General features: G+C 41.3%; 1 protein-coding gene across 1 annotated transcript in view; it reads left to right on the plus strand.

Annotated features, from left to right (window-relative positions):
• The first annotated feature begins 17,955 nt into the window (after nucleotides 1–17,955).
• PDE4B (phosphodiesterase 4B) overlaps nucleotides 17,956–24,072 on the plus strand; it is a 376,436-nt gene continuing 370,319 nt past the window's right edge. The window contains exon 1 of the mRNA XM_032771931.1: nucleotides 17,956–17,971. The gene's annotated coding sequence lies outside the window, so the exon portion shown is untranslated. The remainder of the gene's footprint in view (nucleotides 17,972–24,072) is intronic.

A 24,072-nucleotide genomic window follows, 5' to 3' on the forward strand; every position in this document is an offset into this window, starting at 1 on the left:
TTGGCACAGATCTGGGCTAGAAGAATACTGGCAATGAAATGGTTAGCTGGGCCTCTGCCTGCCTGATGATGTGTCAGGAAAATGTTCTAGAAATATAATGCTGTTCTTTACAGAACAGTTTGCAATTACTTTCATCAAAACGCTTACAGAAGAGGCCTAGTTCGTAGGTGACTGTGACTTTTTAATGATCTGAGCCTGGACTGTCCCCTCTCTTTTGGAATTGAGAGAACTTACCTTGAGTGGTTCTCACCTGGAGATGTGGGTTAGTGAGCAGGAGTGCCACCTCTTCTTCTTTATTGTGCCCATTCCCAGTTACCCAGGGATAGCTCTTCCAGCTGCAATGCCTGGGAGGAGAGAATGTTTGTTTGTAAAATTGGGAGCTGGAGAAAAGAAGCCAGTCCTCATGGCACTCTCCCTTCCCAAAAATTAGGGTGACCAGACAGCAAATGTGAAAAATCGGGACGGGAGCAGGGGAGTAATAGGAGCCTACATAAGAAAAAGACTCAAAAATCAGGACTGTTCCTATAAAATTGGGACATCTGGTCACCCTACCCACAATGGCTAACATGACTAAATTAATGTTGCTTTGGCGTTATGGTGACATTGGGCCAATCTTCCTCTGGGAGGTGAAGATCTGATAGAACTCTGCGAGGTGAACTTGTTGAGGTGAACTTGTTGAATTCCCACTGAAACAGTAAGATTTAGAGCTCTCAGATGCTCATTTTTTTATCTGCATAGACAAATTACTTCCTAAAATCAACTCTAAATGTGGGGGAAATATTGTAGATTTGATTTGATTTATTTTTTTTTGCTCGTTTTCCTGTTCTTCACATCATTAGGACTTTGAAATGTGCTATCATACAGATACAAGCTGCATTTTATTTGCATGTCACAGTAGTGTTGGGCTTCTTTTGACCTTTTTCTTATTGGCTGGTTTTAAAAAAATATATGTTGAATTAGAGACTGTTCTGACCATGTTAAATTGTAACAGACTGCTCTCAAAACCACTTAGCGCTACCTTGCAGAAGCAGCTGCTCTGACAATGTTGCATTAGCAGGGTTTAACTGCATTAGCCTTTGCAGGATCTAAATTCAATACATCTAAAGAGATATTTTAATGTAGATGCTTCTTTGAGACACTGCACATGGTGCTAGTCCAGGAGAACAAGAAAGTGACCAGAAACACAAAACAGTATCGGGTCACTGTCCATGATGGGTGAAATGCCCCAAGTGCTACAGTAGCTCTAGCATACATGAAAGCATAGACTCATAGACTCGTAGGTCAAAAGGGACCAATATGATCATCTAGTCTGACCTCCTGCACAAAGCAGACCACAGAACCCTACCCATCCACTTTTATAACAACCCCTAACCCATGACTGAGTTATTGAAGTCCTCAAAATTGTGGTTTGAAGACCTCAAGCTGCAGAGAATCCACCAGCAAGTGACCCATGCCCCACGCTGCAGAGGAAGGCGAAAAACCTCCAGGGCCCCTGCCAATCCGCCCTGGAGGAAAATTCCTTCCCGACCCCAAATATGGCGATCAGCTAAACCCTGAGCATGTGGGCAAGACTCACCAGCCAGCACCCAGGAAAGAATTCTCTGCAGTAACTCAGTTCCCATCCCATCCAACATCCCCTCACAGACCATTGAGCAGACTTATCTGCTGATAATCCAAGATCAATTGCCCAAATTAAACTATCCCATCATATCATCCCCTCCATATACTTATCAAGCTTAGTCTTAAAGCCAGATAAGTCTTTTGCCCCCACTACTTCCCTCGGAAGGCTGTTCCAGAACTTCACTGCCCTAATGGTTAGAAACCTTCGTCTAATTTCAAGTCTAAACTTCCTAATATCCAGTTTGTACCCATTTGTCCTTGTGCCTACATTAGTACTAAGCTTAAATAATTCCTCTCCCTCCCTAAAGTTAATCCCCCTGATATATTTATATAGAGCAAACATATCCCCCCGAAGCCTTCTTTTGGCCAGGCATAATTTGTCCTGTAATTTTTAATTTGACAGTTCAGCATTTAAAACTCTCTCTCCAGTAAAGATGTGTACTAGATTATGCTCCCAATTATTCCATTACTGTCAGTCATAAAATAGCTGGACACACAGACTGTTCTATTTGCATTCACTGTACTAGTGCTTAATCTAAGGGAAAACACTGGTGTTTAAGAGAGCAGAATGTTTTTGTTGCACAATGTTTTATGTTGGCAAAACAAATACTTACGATTGGGCCTGAGACTCAAAATTCAGATTGTCATTTGAATCTGTTCTTTCCCACAGTTCAGGGGTGGTTGGGGAGTTGGTTGTGCTCATCTCCGTAAATAGCTGCTGTCTGTGTTTGAACTCTTTTGGTAATCATCTGTTTTTCTTCCTGAATTACTTCTGTGATTCAGGACAAAGAGGAGTGGCTGCCTCCACACCTAATTCGGGCACTGCCCCTAAGCCTGTCCATTTAATCAGCCAATCCCTGACAATATGTCACTTCCTGAAAAGAGAGATGCCTAGATTTCAGCATTCTGGAATTGGTTGTGCAAATTCCCATCTGACAGTTTTACCATATTGCAACATTTTACAGTCATCAGATTGCCTAGCCATTGCATTCATTGTCTGTTATAAGGTACCTGTCTGAACCTCTGTAGTTAAGGACAATTATATTCCCTCTTTCTGATGGGATCTAATATGAGTCAGGATGAAAATTGGCAGGGTTTTTTTTGGTTCTTTTCAAAATCTGCTTTACATTTTGTTGGCCAGTTATAGTGAGAGACAGACATTTTTTGCCAACTTGAGATGCTTTTTCACACCTCTAACAAAACACTAGGCTTGGGTTTTAATAGGATACTTTCAGTGTATGTTTCACAGTATTATTTTTTTAAATAGTTGATTGTGCCAAATTCATCTTTGGTGTAACTTCACTGAATAAATTAATTTGACCTACTGTTTGCTGTAATCCTTTAGAAGCTTAACAGTGAATTCCCTGTCCAAACAAAATTAAACCATATGAATGCAAGTTAAAGGCCTGATCCTGCCAACACTTATGCACGTGAGTAACTTTATTCACCTAAGTATTTCAGAGGCTTCAGGAGATTACTCATGTGACTAAAGCTACGCCTATAGGCAAGTGTCTACCAGATTGGGCCATTCAATATCGTAAAAATAAGTTTAACAAGATATTATCACACTAAAATTAATGCACTAAACCAATAATTAAATATACCCTAGTTACCTATGTTACTAATAACAGACGTCATTATTAAAAGAGAAACAATTAAAAATGTCTTACTTTTCACCATGAACACGAACCCAAACAAGAATATATTAGCAAATGTGTCACAACACCTTCAACTGTCCCAGTGACTATGCATTATGGATGTGGGGTTCTCTTTTGGCTGATCAATCCACTCCATATAATGCTATGAGCTACTGATATATGTATTTTTTTCATCAGCATAAGCTGGATTTGCACATTTTTACTCTCCCAATATGCTGAGTGAAACCACCTTGAAGCTGATGGGCATAAGTGACAACATTCATTTAAGAAAAGGAAAAAAAATAATCCAGCTCCTTTATGGAATTAGGTATCTGAAACAAAAGGAGCCACCACTCAAAACAGGGCAGGTTTGAGTAGAAACCTAATCATGTGGTCTAACAGGTTTCCTTGGAGACTAATATAACAAATACAAGGGGCTGTGGCTTTGACTGGTGAATATGTGTGCATTTGTGTGAGAAGCAGCAAAAATGTAGAAGGACTAAAGAGGCCCCAGACACAGCTAGAGAAGCCCTGGTAGCATGACCCTGAGCAAAAAAACTAGAGGAGAGAGAGAGCTTTTGGGCTGCATACTGGCAGAAAGAGGCTTGGAACTGTGAGCAAACTATCTTGTTTTGTTGATTTGACCTGTGTTCAGGGAAACAACACTTTGTACTTTTTTTTTTTGTAAATAAAGTTATTGCATCTCAGAAATACTTGACTCCATCAATTTCTCCTCCAAATGGAAACAACTTGCTAGACCCTGAAAATTGAGTAACCTAGGTCAAAAAGGAATAACAATATTATCACTTAACCAACATGGAATATGTAATATTAACCAGGACTGTGGAATCCATAATGGAGGATCACGTATACAAAATATGTAGCTTCAAAAGAACTCAACTATATTACCATTGAGGGCAAAAATTAGTCTCTTATGGCCAAATTCTGCCTTAAATGACATCTGTGCAAGCCCAAAGTCTTAAATGGAGACAGTAAATGAGGGATTTAGCATTTAATGTTGCTTCAAAGTACAGGTACCTGCCTGTTTAATATAAAACAATAATATTCAATGAAATTAAGTGGCATTTGCTAGATAACTGATGTATATTAAAGTATGCCTTGAATGTCAGGGCATTGTTGTATGTACATGTACTCGTTAATAATAAAATCAGTTCATATAAATAAAGATTAATTTGATTTATTTTGATCCTTTATTAAAATACAGGGACCTGATGCCCCGCTCTTTTGTGAGAGAGATATTAGACATATTGTTAAAACCATTTTTTTCACAAAATCTACCAACATCTAGCCAATAGACCAGCTTTTCCACCCACAGCTTTATAAACTGGGCTACAAGCCTCACATACAGAGAACCAGCTCTTGGTTTTAGGCTACTAGCCAGCTGAGTTCCTCACCCCCATAGAGAGGATTAGCATAATTCACCAGTATCTTTTTCAACCAGTATGTCAGCTGTGACCCTGCTTACTCTTTTCCCCTCTCAGGGATTTTTATATTCATATTAAGCATGGATGAGGTAGCTTTCTGAATCTGATGGTCTTGTCAGCTAGCAACACGAAGTAGCTGAGGGGCAGGCACTGAGAGTGTCAGCAAGAACGCTCATGAGGAGAAGCTCTGCACATTTAGTGCACAATGTAAACAAATAATAAGGCTCTGGAGGAATTACCAAACATTCTGGCTACATGACAAAAACCTGGTCCTTTGTAAGTATGCTGCCTCTGAGAAACAGATCTGAACCCTTGTCCCATTCTTCTCTGACCTATATCTAGCCTTTTTGGGAGGCATGATCAGGTGATTGGATGATGGAATAGAGAGTATGGGGTAAAACTCCCACTAACTTCAGAGTGTGCAAGATCAACACCTTTGTACAAATTTAGTATTCTATTCTTGCTGCTGGCTTACAGGCTCTTGTAGAAAGAGAAGATAGGTAGAGGAGCAAGACAATATTTAAATCTTTAATAAAAAATCTTGCCACAAAAACAAATAAAGAGTTGCCCTCACCATAAAGGTGCCTCCTAAACTAATGAACTATTAAAAAAACCCAAACACTCAAATATTCCAAAATAGTGCATAAAATAATCCAAATTCTAGGTATCTTTGCCACAAGTTCAAAATACAATGACTCAAAATAAAATAATCAGATAACCCACCACCATAAATTTCAGGCACTAACAGAACTCCAATGGTGACATTCTGGCCTCATGGAAGTCAGTACCAAAACTTCCTTTGACTTCAACAGGGCCAGGATTTCACTCCAGATGTCCTTTGTTGGTCAATATTTCCAGCTTGCCCAGTTTCAAGTGAATTTCATTTTTAAGTTTGTGGGTTCTTGCAGACCTCAAACTCTGGGTTCTTGAAACCATGCAGACCAAAACTGGTAGATTCTGCATTGCCCTATAGAACAGCTGGGGTAACCATATCAAACTGCATTTCCTTTTTAAAAAGATCAATATACTCTCGTGTATCATTTTTATTAAAAACCAAGACCTCCATATGGTGCTGCTACCTTTGTGCAGCACGCAGCAGAGGCAAAAATATTATTCCTCATTTGATGGTTGTTCCTGCTTGGTTAAAAACATCCTTATCTTCCTCTGACTCCTCATGTTCTCTCTGGGGAAAAAAAATCCCAACAACTTTGCATAAATTAGAGGTGCCAGTAGCTGAAATGAAACAACCAGCTCGTTCACCACTATAAAACTGAGCTCCCAGCAAAAGGAAACTGCTTGTGTACATTCAGCTTTTGTAAGGGTGGGGGTGGGGAAACACCTGCCTTTTTTTTTTTTTAAGTGTGACCTACCTTATTCTTTCTCCTTGAAAGCCCTGAAAATATCACATTTTCCTTTCCCTCCACCTACTCGAAAAAAATGTGTAAGATGTTAGCACTCTTGATTTTTCTAACTACTCCCACATATTTTATGTCATAACTTTCCTCTCTCAGTGAACTCCAGACGTTCTCTTCATACCACATATCTCTTTTCTAACTTACCCCAGTCTTTCTTTTCTCTCTCCCACCTACCCACACCAACATCCATGGGTCTGGAAATTTCACCAAATACCTATGAGCCAGTGGACCAAACCCACAAGATCCAAATAGAGATGAGTGATGAGGGGGAACCCCTTTTCAGAGGGAATGCCCAAGTGTAACTAGTCAATCCCATCACTCCAAGACAGCTACAGGGAAAGGAACAGAATTCCTACCAGGGGCTGTCCTATGTCCTGCCACTTTTTCACGTCAGCTTCAGCTAGTAGGGGACTGATAAGTTTGAATTCTCCCACCTGACTGCTGGAATGGAGAAGGAACTTCCTTTCTCTCACCTCTCCCATCTAGAGCCTCTTGGATGTTTTGGGGATGGTTGTACTGTTAGACAATTTTCCATCAAATGGTTTGATGGAAAATTGGGGTCTCAGCTACATTAATTTTTTTTGGTGAAAAATTATCTTCCCACAGAATTTTGATTTTTTTTCATTGAAAAACCAAACACAGAATCACTGAAATATTCCAGTCAAAAACTGTCATCAGAACACTGAAATATTTTAATTTGGAAACGCTGCCATGGTGCCATATGGGAGTTGTAGTTTGGTTGCCTCAAGGCCCTCTTCTCCTCTCCGGACTGGGCTAGCTGGCTAAACTAAATCTCCCATGAACCATGGCTGTAGACTCCCATGATGCATCACCCCCACTATCAAAGAGGGAACATCAGGGAGCATCCTAATCTGACCAGGAAGCCTGGCCTTTAGGAGAGAATGGGAGCTTGAGCTGTAGCACTACAACCCCCAAGAGGCACTGCAGCAGCACTTCCAAATTAAAATATGTTGTTGTTTGGCCAAAATATTTCTTTTCAAATTTCTTCCAAAAATTGAAATTTTCCACAACATCCCCCCCGACCTTCCCATTTTTTACCAACTTGAGATGGTGGGGACTCTCCCATACTTTACACACAGACACCCCAGCCTCATGGCTGCTGCAAGACAAATGTGGATGCTAGTTTGAGTGTGGGGTTTCTCAGAAACCAGACAGTGGTTTGTTGTAGAGTTGCTCATAAGAACTAAACCAATGAATATTTTAAAAATTGCAGTATATTTTTTTAAAGTATTATTTTAGTAAGTGTTCTGCAGTTTAATAAAAATACAATTACATATTATAAACCAAACTAAATTCCACTAGTCCAAATAAATGAACCTCCAGCTTGGTGGTGGAGCTGCCTTGAATGTTATGATCATACTTATTTGCATATTCACTTATATGCATGATTTGGAAATCCACAGCCGGTCTCCTAATTCATTAGTGAAAATGAAAAGATTCTGATGTATTTCTTCTGACTGAACTTTTTGAGAGGATGAGAGGCACGTTAGTAACAGATGTTTTAATATGTTTCTCTGAAATGGATGCCTTTAATAATACTTAAAAGGTATGTTGAGTAGAGTGGGGGAAGAGGATCATCCATCTCCCTCTCACCTTTCTGCACAGCCTAATCTGTATTGTATCACAGCTCCCAAAATCAAAGATATTAGTTATACTACTTCCTGTACTAAAGGTGGACATCTCCCTATCATGGGAGTATAGATAGCATTTGCTATACCCCATTTAACTGCACTGTACTCCTATACATGGACTTCATCAACATGTTTCAGCTGCACTGTGATGGATGGATATAGATGGGAGACCGCATGCTCTTCATTGGCCTCTCTCCACTTCTTCCTTTCTTTTTCTCTCCTTACTGTCCTTCCCCATTCATGACGTATGACTCTGTTGCCTTCCATTAATCCAGAGATTCTCAAACAGGGAGGTTATTACATGGGGGTCACGAGCTGTCAGCCTCTACCCCAAACACTGCATCAACTCCAGCATTTATAATAGTGTTAAATATTAAACCCATTTTTAATATTTAATTTATAAAATGGGGGTGGGGTCACACTCAGAGGCTTTCTGTGTGAAAGGTATCATCAGTCCAAAAGTTTGAGAATCACTGCATTTAACCTCACATTTATTCAGGGGATAGGGGGCTAATAAGACCATTTTTCTGCCATGGGCTCTTCCTCCATCTTGAATTGAAGAAGATCTGGTAGGAGAGAGGATTGTCTCTGCTTCTGTCTGCCTCTCCGCTTACCTGGTGGTGAGGGGTCTCCTTCTTCCAATCTCTCCGTGGTGGGATGGGGAATCTTGTAAGAGGACAGACTGCAACGTGGAAGAGCCAAATAAGGGGACACGTCTTTTCCCATGAAGTTCTGCTGCTGCTTCACCTGCTGGTGGGAAGGTTGGTAGCCCAAGAAACTGCACAGCCAGGTATCAGCTCCTCTACTGATCCCACCTCCAATTCTCCAATGTGGTGCAAGCTCATTTCATTAGCCAGTAAAGACGGGGAGCCCTGGGAAGGTGAGTTGTCCCAACCCAGAGAGAGAGAAAAGCTCTTCCTCTTTTTTTATCAGAGAAGTGGGGGCTGTTTTTTACTCATTTCCTCTTATTTTCAACACTGCTAATAATAACTTCATTCAAAAAACAAATTTTCTTTACTACTTTTCTATTTTAATAAAAGACACATATAATCATTTCAGTGTTTTGACAGTGCTTTAATGTAATCAGTTGTTCTGTTCCATTCTGCACAGGTTCTTACACTGTGCTCATCACCATGGTATATCATCTCCTTCCAGTAGTGCCTTAAACAACGCAACTAATATCTGTCACAAGTTTGTTCTCTCATCCTCTCCCTGGGGGAAGGAGTATATGCAGTTGGGTGTCTTGTTTTGGTAGTGGGTTTTTTAATATACATGTTGCTATGTATTTATGGTAGAGAAAGCAAGGTCAAAGAAATGTGCCTTGCACTTGGAACAGAAAGTGGTGAGGTTTGTGATGATCCTTAGTTCCTGGGGAGAGTTCAGTCCACATTCTCAGATTGCCCTCTGAGAAAATACTGTCTACTGCACAAGCTTTAATCTCATTATAGGGAATTTCATTGAGCCAGAGAAGCAAAGTTGTTGACCACAGTCTTCATCCTGGAGCTTTAGAGAATATTTTAGGTAACCTGGGCTTAGGCTCTAGAACACCTTAAGGAAAGACCTTGAACTCCATTTGATATTCTATAGGAAGTCAGCATAAATAGTGGAGGACATTTTCCATGCATTCACAGTAGCCATTGTTGCTGAGGAAACATGTTGCAGTGTTTTATTCTAGTTGGAATTTCCTAAGGGCTGAAGGCTTCCTGCCCAGGTATATCATATTGCCATATTCCCATAGTCCATCTGAGAGGTGACGAAGATGTGAAAACTGAGACCAGGTCATCATCCACCAGGATGAGATGGAGATTCTTAGCAACTGGAGATGGTTGAAACTATTATTCATGTATGCTAGTATGTGCAAGTTTAGCACTGATAAGAAATCCAGGCGCATGCCTAAACTATGGACCGAACTGATCGATCTCAGTGTGTTTCTTTGATCACAGGAGACTGCCCTGTGCCTGAGAACTCTTCAAATGCTGTCCTCTTCCCACCAACATCACCTCTGTCTTCCTCAGATTCAACTTCAGCCAATTGTTCTTCATCCATGAGCCAATCTTATCCAAAGACCAGCCCGTCTTGGTGGTAATAGTATGTGGTGAAAGATAGGTAGAGCTCTGTGTCCTTTGTATATTGCTGGACATAGATGCTGGAAAGGACTAGAGAGAGAACTGATCCTTGTGAGACTCTACAAGTAGGAGGAGTCTAGTGGTGGAGGTGCAGCACTAGTGAAAGTAGAAATCATTTCTTGCCGGTATGTACTGCATTCATGGGAGGGACACCATGACCACACATGACCCTCTATGTGACTCCTCCATGCCTAGCCTGGGGCCCCCACACTCTTACCATCCCCGCTGACATGCTACTTTGTATATACTGTGATAAACTCAGGACAGACAGCTGCAAGGAGGGGGGAAAACAGTTGCAGAAGGTTAAAAGGAAAAGGCCCTCCTCCCTATCAACTGAGGATGGGTGACTACAGGTCAATCAGGTTCATCTGAGAAAAGGGTTACCAGAGATCAATTAGGATCAGCAGGGAGGGGGTTACCTGAGGTCATTTAGGATCAGCTGATTCCAACTAAGGGCTGCCTGAGACCTTTTAAAACCTTCCCCTGTTGGGGGAAGAGAGAGAAGGAGTCAAGCTGCCAGTAGGCTAGGAGCAGCAAGACAGTGAGCCTCATCAGGAAGGGAGGCTGCATTCCTACCCATAAGGGAGAAAAACAATCCTAAAAGAAAGAAAGAGACTGACAGAAGGAATGGACTGCCCTTATGCAGCCAAGAGGGACTGTTTTACCCAAGCCCGTCTCGCCAAGGCTAAAAACAGCTGAGGCTGATGAGACCGACAAGATGCCTTGCCACAGTACAAATATCAACATGCTTAACTACTCACTTTCCCCTCAAATACATAGTTTTCAGTCTGTTTATATGGAATATAGGAGTTGGGTGAGGAGTCATTTCAGCATATATATGACTTATTAAAAGACACATTTTAAATAGAACGGTATCCTAAACTGCTTTATGGTATTGTACCTAAACATTGCATTTCAATTTCCTTTATAGGAAGAGACTCCTGAAATGCTTACCAGTCCACAAAAGTGGTCCATAATCATGCAAATAGTCCCATTGTCTTCAGTGGGATTGATCAAATGATTAAGGATTTACCGGATTAAGTTCCAAGTTTGTAAATTGTTCTGGATGAAACTGACAATGCCTGAGCTGTTAGATCAGAAGGAGCTTCCTTCAAATAAAGGTGGGCAGATGTGTGATCAATCTTAGCTCCGTTGCTAAGATGAGGAACATATTTTCAACAAAGTTCTTGGCAGATGCCTGAGGCAGCTGGTTTAAGGCCATCAGTGTCCAGCATTATAATCTACACTTATAGTTCTCTCACCCACAAAGCTGGAAAATGAGGCATTTGTTTTCTTTGTTTTGCTGCTCTAGTTCCAGTTAACAAAATGCATGTTAGACTAGTTTGGCAGCAAAGAAGAATTCTGTGTACACTGAGAGCAACACCTGATTCCTGTAAGGCTGCAGAACTGGGCTGACATCCAAATCCAAACATCCTCTGGTCAGTGTAAGCAGAGACATTCCTCTAATGATTTGGACTTGATGTGATGCCATATGAATGTCATGGATAATTCAGACCAATGGGGAGAAACAGAATCTAAAACGCTATGTAAAAACCTTTCATCCCCCCTCATCTCTCGCCTCTTGAGGACTCCTGACCAATGTAACAGCAGAATACCTATGCTAACAAACTTAAACAAAACCTTTAAGTTTGCTAGCAAATGTATTGTGCCTTTAAAGCCATTTAAAGAAGGAATGCCTTCCCTAGCTGTGTTCTACCCTATTAAGGACCAGAGCAAAGCCCTCCACCACTGCCAGAGTGGGGGCTAGCTCCAAGTCTTTCCGGTACCCTGCACCCACTAAAAATCTCTTGCTGATACTGAGTACTGGAGGATAGTGTCCTTCTTGCACTCCTGAGGTGCAGTTTTCCATCACTACTCACAGGGTTCATCTCTCTAGGAATGATTCAAACCATTTTAGCACATTACTCTGGACACCTGCCACCTCTCTCAGATGAGAGAGCAGTATTTTATGGTTGACAGTGTCAAATACTGCAGAGATGTCTAGGAGGATGAGAATGGATGTCTGCCTTCTATCCACTGACAGAAGGAAATCATCCATCAATGCCAGTAATGCAGTTTCAGTTTCAGGTCCTGGCCTGACTCCAGACTATGCTGGGTCTAGAACACTAGCTTCAATTAGATGAGCTTGTTGCTGTCCTTTTGCTAGTTTCTCTATGAGCTTTGTTAGCCTGTATATATATGTTAGATGTGGTGTATACCATGTTCATATTGTGCAAAGCATGTGGCACATTATGCAAACTGAATTTGTGTTATGCTTTCCCTACAGTTCTGTTCATTTATGCCAAGCTATATATCCCACCATACTTTGCAACAGAAAATTCAGCATCTTGCACAGTTGAATATTAAACCTGTCAGAGACCAGATTCATTCACTCTTTGTCCTGGTACGGGTTGGGTGGCACCTCCATGGCCCAACTGGTTTGGAATGTGGAATCCAAACCAAAAGATAAGAAAGTTACATCCTGGAATAAGAAAAACAAGGTAAAAAGCTGATGGTTAATTTTAGTCCTGAGTGATGTGTAGAGTGTTTTCAGCTTGAAAACAGCCATACTATGAAAATAGCTAGTTTGAATGCATACTTCAAAGTACACCTTAGAATCACAGATTATTAGGGTTGGAAGGGACCTCAGGAGATCATCTAGTCCAACCCCCTGTTCAAAGCAGGACCAATCCCCAAATGGCCCCCTCAGAGATTGAACTCACAACCCTGGGTTTAGCAGGCCAATCCTCAAACCACTGAAGGAGATCTGAATGCTGTGAGAACTCCTTCTAAGAAAGATTGGTAATGTATCAAGTCTTTCCTTTCTTTTTTGTACTGCTCTCTTTGACTAATAAAATTTGACTGTATTGGTTGGTCTCTCATACATTCTCAATAACAAACCACATGTGTACTAAAGCAATTGGCTATACTTTAGCTTGCTCAGGAATGGAAGGTTTGACGCTGGGTGGTATCCTGATGTATCCAGGACAGGTTTCTTCAGTGTTGGTTCAACTCTTGCATTTTTAAAGGAGGAATACAAACAAAGCAGTTGGGTGTATGGTTGAGGGAAGAGCTCTATATGCTCCCACATCCTTGCCTGAAGGAAGATGTCTTATGTTTGTTTTTGTTTTCATCTGGTCCAGGCTAAAGACAACTGCCCTGTAATCCCCACTGCCGCCCCTTTCCATTTGAGTTAGGCTGCAGGAAGCTAGCATTAGTATATTTTATTAGGACCTGTCTTAAAGGAATACTGACCCCCAGCCTCAGAGGTGGGATGGCAGTCCCATTATAGCACCTTCCTTAGCTATATACCTGCAGAGATGATATATGCAGGGAATACCAGTAGAGAAACTAGGACCAGGGGGAACAGAATGTTGATAGGTATCTGTGGGTTTGTCACTGCCTAATATATACATTATGGAGAAGGCAAGTCCTCTCAGATGAATCTGTACAGAGGAAGGGACCTAGGACCCTATAGTGCAGTCTGGGGCATCTCTCAACTCCAAGCTACAGCAGCAGAAGCAATAGATAGAGACTTTTAAGGCCTACCTTGCTCCTGTCCCCCCAACCTCTGACTCAGACCAGTAGGCCAATCAGATATTGGAAATGAGGCCACCAGACCCATGACCTGAGCCCAGGGCCAGCTCCAGCTTTTTTGTCACCCCAAGCAGCAAAGAAGGAAAAAAAAAAAAGACGATTGAGCTGCTGCCGAAGTGCCGCCCATGAGTGAAGAGAGGGAGTGAAGAACCCGCTGCTGAATTGCCGCCTAAGACCTAGATGTGCCACTCCAGCAAGGGACTGAGTGCCGCCCCTTTCTCTTGGGCGCCTCAGGCACCTGCTTCCTTCGCTGGTGCCTGAAGCTGGCCTGAGGCAACATATGGTAAGGAGGTGAGACCAGGCCTGTTGGGGTGAAAATGGGCATAGGGGGAGGAAAAGTTCCTGATTCACTTCCTTCAGGTACAAACCATGTGAAACTTGGCAGTTTTGCAAGAAGGTACAGAGGTTTATTTGAACCTGAAACGGTGAGATTGTGTGACAGGGCATGATGAGCAGCACCCTGGTCACTGAAGTTGCCACAGCATGAAGAAGACTGCAGGTTCAGCTGTGAGCAATCAAACCTTCTCTGTTGGGGGATTATGAGCACCTGGGTGGTAATCACTAGGCAAACAATGTAATTGGGAGGATATAAACGGGAGGAACAGGAAGTAAGCCTCAGCAGGAGGTGACCCGAGACTGAAGAGTGAAGGCTGTGGGGATGGTGTCTCTAGTTATAGGCCTGTATTGCACCATAGTGCCTTATAATGAATAAATACACACTTGATGAAAGAGTAATAACACGGTGTGTGTTTGTGATCTTGAGACCACATAAACTGATGAGGCAGTGAAGAACACTGGGTTGTGATAGAAGTGCCATGGCTGTGACAGAGCCTGTGTGGATAGAAACCAAAATCAAGTTTGCTGAACTCCCTGTGAACTGATCCCAGAGTTTTCCACAGCTCTAGTTCAGTGCATTTTAGTGTATGGTCACTAGTTAGCAGACACCAAATCTTCCCTCACTGAGCAACCCCTCAATAAAAGGAGGAGTCAGGAGTTACCTGCTACCTCTACTGGTGAGGGGACACAGCTCAGTTATAGACCTCTCAGTTAAGAGATGATTAGGAGATGAATGTGATAGGCTGTCTCCTCATGCTTAGACTAGTCTAAAATTGGTGTAACTTCAATTAACTTACTCCTGACTCACACCAGTGTAGGTGAGAGGACACACAGGTTTGATACATATACAAATATTTTAAAGTGGCAAACACCTAGGATAGGGCAGAGTTATTTATGGTGGAACACAAAGGGGTAACTAGGATCAATGGAATGAAATTAAGAAAGGAAAAAAGCAGTCTAAAAACATTGACAGATGTTGGGAGTACTCTCCCAAGACAAATGTCTTCCTTGGACTTTTAAAAGGTCATTATATAGCACTAGAAAATGTACTGTAGGGATCAGACCTTCCCTACCACAGAACTGAATAATCACTTCTAGGATAAGAGTATAAAATGCTTTTAAGCTATTTTAAATGACATTATAGAATAATACTTTCCCATAGGCTGTCATTCATCTAGACACCTACATGAAAGATGTCCTAACAAAAAGATTATGTATCTGAAATTATCATCTGAATCATAACTTAACAAAATGACACCCTGTTACCCCATATGTGGAAATTAGTTTCACTTTTTCAAGAGGATAAAGGGGATAAATGCAATTTTTATTAATCAGTAGCAAGCAATATATTTTTCGGCTGGTAAAAATTACTTTTAAAGTATTTTATGTAAATCTAGTTATTTAATTTGTGAATTTAATTCCCAAATTTACCTTTTTTCCCTCTCTATGGCAACATGATTTAGGAACCATTTTATCAATATTGTTCTTATAGGTAGATCTTTATACAGCACCACCTAACCAGGAGATGGCATGACTACAGCGTAAATCTGAAGAATGGGGCTTTATGGGAGGGTGTTTGAGTAAGAATTAACAAATAGCAGCCTTGTGTTCATCTTTCAATGTACAAATACAGCATTAGTGCTAACCATAAGCATCAAAAGATCATAAATCTACCTCCCCTGACCAAAAAAAAAACCCCCAACAATCCTGAGATTTAAAAATATAACATTTTGAGTTCTCTTTACTTGCCTTCTAGTTTTCGATCCTTTCAGACAGAGCTAGGTCATGTTTTCAAGCTTTTTTCCTCAACAATGAAGATTAGGAACATACTTTTCTTTTAAAAGGAGAGCTCAAATTCTCACATAATTACATTACTGCAAGAGCTGGGGTCTTTAGAAAAATATCAAATAACTCAAGAGTTGGTAACACTGTTCGGATGAGCCAGAAAATCCTCCTATTGGCAGAAAGGCTACATGAAACGAATCCTTCACTCCACTTCACTGGATTGAATTTGGTCTGGCCAAGTAGCAAGATGAGGGGAGTGATGCCAAACTTTTTGTCCAGGGTTGGATGTGAGAAGTTAGGCATCCATTAATTCATTTCAGCAAGGCTGGATGATCCCACATCAATTTAGCAACATTGCACCCATATGGCTTCTTTAGACTGACAGTGAACCTATAGGAAACGAAGCTGTTAGAACATACAGCTGACTGGCAGTTTTAGTTCTTTTATTTGGGTATTCTTCACTTCATGTTCTACACTGCCATGTACAATAGAGGTGTGGTGTTAGCACTGCCAACCCCAAATGTTAAAAAACTATGAGTCAGCCCCAGAAAAATGAGCTTTTAAAAACAAATTCTGGGTCCTTTTTATTTGTCATTTCTATTTTAACCACTGGGTGTACAGTGGGCATCAGATTTTTATGATTTTCTTTGCAACCGTGAGGCCTAGAAACTTTCTCTTAAAAATTAAAGCTGAGATTCCAACATGCTGACTTGACTGCAGTAGTTGGGGCCTAAAATAAAACACCAACTAGAGACTTGCAATAAAACCAGGAGAGTTGCAACACTGTAAACTGCTGCTGCGCTTCGCTGCAGAAGTGGCTGCATTTCAAGGTGACCGAAGTGCTTTGTAAAGCTGCTTAAACACTTTGGGATGCCAGGGGAGGAAAGTTAGGACTAAAGAGGCTAGCGCTATTAAACGGTGCCCTTATTTCTCTGGCCAGCCCTGGCTTAGAGAAGTGGGGCTGGCAGCTGAACACGAGGCTTCTCACAGCAGGGCCTGCAGGCATGGAGGAAGAATTGCGGCTCTGGGGTCAGGCTGTGTCCCCCTCATGGGGCACCCTTCTCTGGGAGGAAACAAGTCCGGGATGAGTCCTCCGCACAGGGAGCAGCAGTGTGGACTTCAAGGCAGGTGTAGGCCGATGGATCCCAGTCACTAGGGCGGCTCCTCCTGCTTCCACTCTTCCCCTGGCTCCCCGGGAGTCTCTTTCTCGCTGCTCCCCAGAAGCCGGGGTTCCCGGGCCGCTGCTTTCCACCGCCCCCACCCCCAGGCAGCGCCTTTTCCACTCCCTCCCCCACCCAGCTTGCCCTGGGTGCCCCTCAGGGAACGGGGGGCCGCGGAGTGGCGGGAGCCGCAGAGCGGGGCGCCGTGCGTGTCGGGCTGGCGCGGCCTGGGCTGCCCGCGGCGCGCTGAGAGGTGGTGGCCCTCAGCCTCCCAGCGCAGGCGAAGCCGCCGCTCCGTGCAAACGCTCCATTGTCATTGCCTGGACGCCAGCGGCTGGGCAGAGCTCCGCGTAGCGCCGGAGGTGGCGGGGCTTGGCGAGGAAACGGGCGGCTGCCTCGGCTCAGCCTCCACGCTCAGCCCCAGCGGGGGGCCCGGAGGCGCGTTCACCTCCCACCCCAGAACAAAAGAGCCCGGCGCGGCCGGGGAAGAGGACGCCGGTGGGTTGGCGAAGGTAAGTGCTTCCCACAGCTCGGGCGTCTGCTGGTCCGCGCTGCCCTCGCGCGCTGGCGGCTGGAGAGGACGGCAGCCCGCAGAACTGAGCTGCCCCGGTGCCCCGCTCCCTTCCCCGGCCTCTGTCAGCGACGCGGGGGTGGGAGCGGCCGGAGCTGCCCTGGGCTGGGGCTTTATGCAAAGCGGGACCCAGGGGGGGAGAGAGGGACAAAGCCATAGAGACACTGTGCCCCAAGGAGAGCTCAGGGCTACAGGGAAATGTAGAGCTGCACTAATGGCTTCACATTCAAATAGTGATTGATTGGATTCAACTCTGCGGTATTGGAGAGGGAGAGGAGTATATGGCCAGCAGGGACACGCAGTACTCCCTAGCTGAGTATCTCCATCCATCCCAGGATGGTCCTGCCAAGACTGACAGTGTGAACACAGACACACCAAGAGGCACGTTCAGGAACTTTTAGAAGGGAGGGTCTCTCTCGCTCTTCTTACAATTGAGAGTTTAAGATTAGCCTGCCTGGGTCACTCCTCTCAGACCACGGGTGAGCCAAGGCTGCCTTTGTGATGGCCTCATGAATTTTTAAGTCCCCAAGAAACCCATTCCAAACCGGCAGTAAAAAAGAAGCTTTGAAGCAAATGCATGGGCAGTGGAGATGCAGGTGTGCATAATTGAGAGAGTTATTTTTAAAGGTAAGATGAAGATTATTTAAATGATGTTGGTGTTGCTTTTAAACTGTAGTTCAGAAGGAGGTGAAGTGGTTGAGAATTATGCTGCTTGTGTGAGTTAGGTCGTAAAACAAAAAGATGGTTATATTTTATGTATTCTATATTCTGTGCTGTCTTAATAGGTCTTCAGCACATTTCTTGCCCGTCGGTTGATTTAGTTTCGCAAGAAAATCTGGTTGTAATGGCTTACCCATTTATTTATTTCACTGGTTTTAATAACTTTTGTGATTTTTTTTTCAGTGTTCCTTTTTCCAGTTCTAGCTGAAATTAATTTATTTTGAATGCAACTACAATGGAAAAATACATATTCTTTCAGTGTGTTGTGATTATTTTTTGTTTGTTTACTTGATTTATCATTCTTTTTAATTTTTTCTTAGTACATATGTAAGAAAATAGGAGTTGATATGCTAGAGCAGGCCATTGGCCCATTTAGTCCAGTGTTCTGTTTCCTGCAGTACCTATGCTTAATGTTTGAAAAGAATCTGAAACCCACTCACTATGCGTCTAGTCAATAATGTGATGTGATATTGAAGTATTGGAGGTGTAGCTCCTATAACTTTTTGATCAAACTATATCGGTTTATAGCATTTTTGTGGTACATTTTTTTTTCATTTGTTTTACTGCTGTGCATTATATTCATTAACATGTGGTTTGAGCCCATTTGTTTTTCTAAAGCTACCTCTTTTCAGTTTAGTGCCATATAGGAGATGTGAGTTTAGGAGGGACTTGGGGATTTACCATTCCTGTGTTATGGAGAAGATACTTCGGGGTGTATTTGTGTTAATAAGAGATGTAGTTTAGTTCTCTGTGCAACAGGTACCTTCAGAACCATGAAGCATTAGTTACCATGATAGCAGAGATGGTTGTTGCCTTCTTGATGTGAGGGCTGAGACATGAGAAATCAGCCTAGATAGGCAACAAGACACTAAAATTCTTGTAATTAATTGCAACTACTGAAGGGAGAAGTTGCTTTGTGTGGTGTACACCATCTGCTGCAATGTAAAATATTTCAAGAGGTCACCCGCACTGAAGAGAAATCCCTTTGCTATATTTGTGTTTTCTCTTAACTAATCTTACTAACATGCAAGAAAAGCAGTAATACAGAATTAAAGTATGAATTTTAGAAAATGTTGTCACTTTACTGCTGTCATTCAGTCAAGGTTAGTGTAGAGGGATTTGCATATCAAATTAGAATTGCACTTTTATGTCCTGTTTTACATTCATAATGAAATAAGACATGCACTGCGCTGATTTGACACACTCTGATTTATTTTTTTCTCCACTCATCTGATATGGTAGCTAAATTGTAAATAAGTGACTAGTTCATAATAAATCATCTAGATTGTAAACTCCTTTGGGTAGGGACCAAGCCTTCCCTTTGGTTTTTTTTCCTATAGCACCAAGTATACTGTCTGCACTAAACAAGCCATTCATAGCAATTACTTGCCTTTTTCCCTTGTCATCTCATCTATTTGAATGTGCCTATTGTAGGAATATCTAAGCACATCTATTTGTTTTTTTTTTCCCATCTATTTCTTTTTTAGATTCTGGTGAGCCATTCTAACAGAATCCTTTTTGTTTCTGTTTTGCTTAGACTTAGGCCTGAATTGAAATACTGAATCCATTCTCCCTTAGTCTCATTTGCCTCCCAAGGAACACACTGTGAGAGTTTGAGTCCACTCCAATTACAGAAATTGTAGCTTAGACTTTTGCCTTTAGGAGGCTTAACTAGCAGAATAAATCCACCTCCCCTTGAATTTTGATGAAATTTGTAGCTTAGGCCCATCTATGACTTTCTGTACCAGATTATCAGACCACGGTCAGATACCGCTGACGACTTCTTTCTGTCTACACAGTAAAACTCTCATCCAATGATTGTATTTTTTTGCAATGATTACTACAACCTCTTTCTCGCTGGGCGCACTGACACCAATGGTTGTGCTCCCCTCTGGCTCTAACCTTCCTTAATCAATACAGAACTCAGCTACTAAGATCATCTATCGAACCAGTTAATCTGATCATGTCCAGGTCAACTTTGAATCTTTCTGCTGCTTCCCCCTCACCACCACATCAGGTACCTACACAGTTCTACGTAACTCCCGTGCTTATCTGATTGTTTCTTTTCATGTTGCTCTTCATCCCTACTGTATCTCCATTGATGCCAGTTTGTTTCCCAGTTTATTTTATTCTCTCTCAACCACCTTTGCATGTTCTTTCATGCCACCACCCCATATACATGGAACACTCTTCCCTATCCAATCAGCATTCAAATCCCTGATCAAGAGTCCTGCTTCTCTACCAGGAAGCCTGTAATATGTTAGCCAACAAATAATTGCCAGATATACTTAGAAGTATGTAACACTGCAGAGTAAATGTTTGCAGGATTAGTGCTTAAATCAGTAAAGAGATATTGGAATAAGTATGACAATGAAATTAATGTAGATTTAACAAAATGAAGTATATTGTAAACAAACATTTATTTACCTAAATTATTAAATAACACCTTATATTACAAAAGCAAGAGAATATTAATCGAGTTTATTTGTCATTGTTCATGATGTTTCCTTTTTTGTGTATTGATCAGTTTAGACAAATATAATTTTAGTGAGTTTCATAGTCACTTTCAGTGATTGGGGGTGAGTAACTGCAGGGGAATAAATAAAAACATAAAATAAATGCATAATTGAATTTAAACGTTATGAAAATATTTCTATTGGTCTTATGAAGATTGTTTTTACAAAAGAATCTTTTGACCAAATTTAAGCTGACAGTATTCCTTTAGCTCTGCTCCCTGTACACATGTGCAAAGATAGGATTTGATTTTCTGTTCTGTTACATAAATTTTATGGTGTTAAAACTCCCCTAACTTTCATTTACTCACAGGCTTTAAGTATATGATCACATACTATTTCTCAAATTATGCAATAATATTATATAAACTATTTTTGTTACTGCTTTAGACAGAAGAAGAATAAATAAGAGGGCATGTGGTAAAAGTATACATAATGAATGGTCTGGAGAGAGAGATCAGGAACTCCTTATTTCTCGTATATCACAATACAATATGACTATAACAGCAATTACTGGTGTCCATGGATACTGACTATACCCTTTTGTAACTCAGACCCATGTCAGGCACTGGAACAAGGAAATAGAGATCTATTCCTTTCCAGTACTTCTATATGTCGCACCTTTTATTTTAAGTAAAATGAATCTCTTACAACAATGGAACAATTGAAGTAACCTGAATCTCTTAAAAGTCTGCAAGAGAGCTGGAGGAGGTGACTGCAGTGCTTTAAGTTTCCAAGAAGCAAGTAGTGTTAAAGATAAATGGGAGAAGGCTAAATCCTTCGATACTGCATATGGCAGGCTGCAAGGCACTGAATGATTTACAGTACATTTCAGTGGGAGAATGGGGAGTGCAAACTATTAGATGAAGTCACTCAAGAATACTTTGATTTCAGGCAAGAATGTTGCTTGAGAAAGCCACATTTTCTTTAGAAGTAACCAACTGGCCAGCAAAAAGGACCTTAATTTACACAGGAGTAAATGCCAGATGAAGCTGAATGCAAATAGTTATGTAAAACTCATATTCAGTGACCTTGGGAGTTAGAAAGGTAGAGGCAATTGTACAAAAGGAAAATCCCTCAACCAATGAGGGTTTACAGAGATTCATTGGCATGTTAAAAGAGCTAAGCAAATTCATGCCTGATTTGTCACAATTATGTGCTCCCTCTCCCTGCCCCCGAATGCTTCTTGACGACAACGCAGAATGGCCTGACCTGAGACATGAGAAAAGCTTCTGGAAATTTTGAAACAACAAACAAAATCATAGATGCACCAGCACAGAAATATTTTATGATTTAACAATGACCCTAAAATCTTAGTCGCACAAGCTTAAATGCACTGAAGACTTTCCTTCTGTGAAATGGTCACCCAGTGAGATATGCTTCCAAAGCATTGACTAAACATAACACACTGAAAAAAAATTTCTGGCAATTGATGTTGATTGAGTGGCTTCATGAAGATATTTCTCTTCAGAAATTGGCTGAGAAAGGAATAGACTGGAATAAATATTATAGAAAAGATTCTGATTATTGCAGAAGAGCATAAGTACTTGTTGAATGTGAAAGATAGGTCTGTTAAGGAGCTTCTTGCAATAGGCATGCTTTCAAGAGTACCTATAAATAGTGAAAACAGGAGCTTCAGGAAGAGAGGAATCTGAGGTAAATAACACTCAAGTATTATCATCCATTGCTGAAACTAAATTTTAGAAGCTCAAATGAGAAACGCAAAATGATTGAGAACTCAAGAGAATAATCCTACATGTATGTTCAAAAGAAAAAGCAAAAATGTGGCATTATGTACAAAAAGAATCATGTCAGAATAACACATGACGTGATTAGGAATATTAAGCATAATCCACAGTACCCATGTGTGTATTGAGAAGTATAGAACAGAGCCCAAGATTATCTATTTGGGCCAGGAATAAAAGTGGCCATGGGGGCCACGGGGAGGGATTCATGTGTGAAATCTTCAGTCAGTACAGGAATCAGACTGCAAAAAAACCCACTGAAATGGCATGAAATTCATTGTTCATCTTTTTTGTCCAGTGTTTCCTGGTTTCGTTTCCGTTTCTCATATAAGAATGTTTACCAATATCAGGGAGTGCCTCTCTCCTGGGGGACCTAAGGAAGAGAGTTGCAGACTCATTCCATTGTCCCCGCCCTTGGAACCATGGAACCTTCTGTTTTGGAGCTCCTTGGAGTTTCAGAGAGATGGCTGAGAGCCATGGAAGGAGGTAGAGCAGAAGACCAACTACCTGTAGTATCATCCTCCCCTACTAACTCTGACAACTTTCATTAGGAACTCCTGTTAAGACCTCTCCTTGATGATCTGTGTTACCATGGAGTTGGGACCAGACAACAAGGCGTCATATAGAAGGCAGTCCTCTGTAGGGGCTTCTTTGCATTCACGGTTCTCATCCTTCCCCACAGATTTCTTGGATCTCATAGGGTAGGAAGACTCTTCCCCTTAGAAGTCCTAAAACTTTCTCCCATTTGAGGTGAAACTCTGTAAAAGTGAATATAGTTGAGGTGTTGGTTTTTTTCCTGCTCCCTTTGTCCCCTTCCAGTCTAGTTTTTTGGACTATTTTTTTTTATCTCCATTCTTAAAACAGAAGAAGCCTCTGAAATGAGAATTCCTTGGCCCTGCTTCCTCACAGTGAATTCTGAGCATGTGATTAGGAAAGGCTAGTGGAACCCCCTCCAGCTACAGCTCATTAACGGAGGAGAAACATTTGAAAGAAACCGTATCACTGCAGGTCTGATATTTTCCCAGAGCTATTTGAAGTCTCAGTAACCTTTTTCTTATTCTGTGTTTTCAATTTGCTGTTGGCATAAGCAGAATGTTTTGATGTCCCTGAAATCAGGCTGTAGAAACAAGTCTTTAATGGCATATGTTATTGACCTACTAAGATTTTCCCTCTGTTGTGGTTGAAAGGAGTCAATGTGTTGGTGATATTTTTATGAATAAATAAATGAATTAATATTTTCATTCATTTATTTAAATAATTCCTTTGGGTCCTGAGACAATTTTTTAGACTGTGTATGGGTCACGACTGAAACAAATCAAATATTGGAATCGAACATTCCTCTAAAGCTTTTTTCACAACTATTAAAAATGAGTCATCCAACGAAATTTAAAGGAAATAAAATTTAAAAACTATTTAAAAATATTTTTTTACACAGAGCATACTTTCCCACTGGAAATTATGGACATGTACGGAGGAGAAAACATTTTATTTTATTTCAGTGAATATAAACCGGCTTGTTTCAGGCCATAGGCAAATCACTACCTGACTAGGGATAGGAAAAAACTTCCCTTATGAAGAAGTTCCTTAATTGTCCGTTATGGGATTTCTTGTGTCTTCTGAAGAAGCATCTGATACTAATTACTGTCTGTATTCATCACTGCAATTTCAGAGTTCCACCACATGCAGCAAAAATTTAAAATTATTGGATAATTAAACCATAATGTATATTTAATTTTAATTTAGACTAAAG

The sequence above is a fragment of the Chelonoidis abingdonii genome, chromosome 7 (genome assembly GCF_003597395.2).
Source record: "Chelonoidis abingdonii isolate Lonesome George chromosome 7, CheloAbing_2.0, whole genome shotgun sequence".
In the NCBI taxonomy this organism is placed as follows: domain Eukaryota; kingdom Metazoa; phylum Chordata; order Testudines; family Testudinidae; genus Chelonoidis; species Chelonoidis abingdonii.